At 58.9% G+C, this 1,649-nt stretch overlaps 1 protein-coding gene across 1 annotated transcript in view; it reads left to right on the top strand.

Annotated features, from left to right (window-relative positions):
* The first annotated feature begins 228 nt into the window (after positions 1-228).
* Positions 229-1,649, top strand: part of IMPA1 (inositol monophosphatase 1) — a 13,744-nt gene continuing 12,323 nt past the window's right edge. Inside the window, exon 1 of the mRNA XM_034763193.1 lies at positions 229-333. The gene's annotated coding sequence lies outside the window, so the exon portion shown is untranslated. The remainder of the gene's footprint in view (positions 334-1,649) is intronic.

Genomic DNA, 1,649 nt, shown 5'->3' with positions numbered 1-1,649 from the left:
CCTCCGCCACCGAGATCATCCCTCTCCCCGCTGTGCTGCGGGCACCCACAGAACGCGGGGCGGGGGCTGCACAGCACTTGCAAAGCGGGGGGGGGGGGGAGGGACGCCTATTGGCTGGGTGCTGTCGCCTCGCGCAGGCGCAGAGGGACAGCCGGTCAGACAGCGCGGGGAGGAGAGTAAATCGAGCAGAGGGGAGGGAAGGGTTAACACTTACCGCAGATGCCGGCGAAGGGCTTCCGCCCGCTGGCGCATGCGCACTACCTCGGGCTGGTTCTGCGGGGGTCACTGACTCACCACCAGCACGGATAAGGACCCCGGCACGGGCTGTGTGAGGTAAGGGGGGGACTCCCTGCCATCCGATTGCCGCGGTCGGGTCGGTGTCAGCCGGTGTCGGAGCCGGCCCAGTCCCCCCCCCGCGTCCCCGGCAGCGGCCGAGCCCGGGCGGCGCCCGAGGGGCAGAGTGTAGCGGCACAACCAGCAGCAGCCTCCGCTTTTGCAACTAGTCGCAGTTCCCGCCACGCGGACGTGACCTTCTTGGCTACTTCCCAGGACTTGCTACCGCCTGGTCCGGGGGTTGCGGGTTAGGCGGGATGGGGCTTTGGGTTGAAAACTGTCACGATTTGCTGCCTCCTTGTGTGTCGTCACCCCGGCCCGCGGTGTGTGGGAGCCCGCTCCGGGCGGGGGCGGGGGCTGCGGCGCTCCGGGGTCGCTCCGTAGCGAGCCCCAGCCGTTACTCGGGGTTTGAAACCCTTCGTGGCTGCTCCCCGCTGTGACTGTTGCCAGCGGGCGGGCGGGCGGCACCTGGATGCGCGGTGGCTCCGAAGTGGATTGAAGTAAATCAGAAGAGGGCGCTCCCGTTGCACAACAAGTGCCCCCGCGGGGACTTATGCCGGGCTCATTATCAGAACAGTTATTTTGGTCAATTCCCATTTGTAGGCAAGCCCTCACTCCCAGTAACACATGCACCCCTCTAGTGTCTCCCCAAATACCCCCTCCAGCTGCCCCGCCCCCGCCCGCCCCCGGCAGTCTCCTCTCTTGGGGAACCTGAAATATAGTAACTTCGCCCATTATCATGATACATCTTTACTGGCTATATAACCTTATTCTGCTTAATGCCGTTCTTACTAAATCCAGTAGCCTAACATGATTATTTGTACATTTCTACAACTGTTTTTATTATAAGTGCTATGATATTTAACGACAATGCCAGAATGCTCTTAATTCAACAGATCCTTCTGCCATGGAGAGAATACTTTGCATTGCATTGCTTTTTAGCAATCCCTTTCTCAGTTTCAGGAGCAGTATTGATGGAGTGCTGTGGTGGATCCATCAGGTTTAAAGCACTGTTCTCCAGAATAGGTTTTGGAGTACTAGGACTCTACTCTCTGTTTTAAATAAATAAATAATCCCTGGAAATGGCAGAGGTTCCTACAGTTCACCTAGGGTACGTCTATACCCAGCCGCTAGTTCGGCGGCTGGCAATCGAACTTCTGGGTTCGACTTATCGCGTCTTGTCTGGACGCAATAAGTCGAACCCGGAAGTGCTCGCCGTCGACTGCGGTACTCCAGCTAGACGAGAGGAGTACCGTGGAGTCGACGGGGGAGCCTGCCTGCCGCGTGTGGACCGAGGTAAGTTCGAACTAAGGTAC

Source organism: Trachemys scripta, chromosome 2, assembly GCF_013100865.1.
Source record: "Trachemys scripta elegans isolate TJP31775 chromosome 2, CAS_Tse_1.0, whole genome shotgun sequence".
NCBI classification, from domain to species: Eukaryota; Metazoa; Chordata; order Testudines; family Emydidae; genus Trachemys; species Trachemys scripta.
Note: the sequence above shows the minus strand (reverse complement) of the source record. Positions and strands in the feature narration are given on the sequence as shown.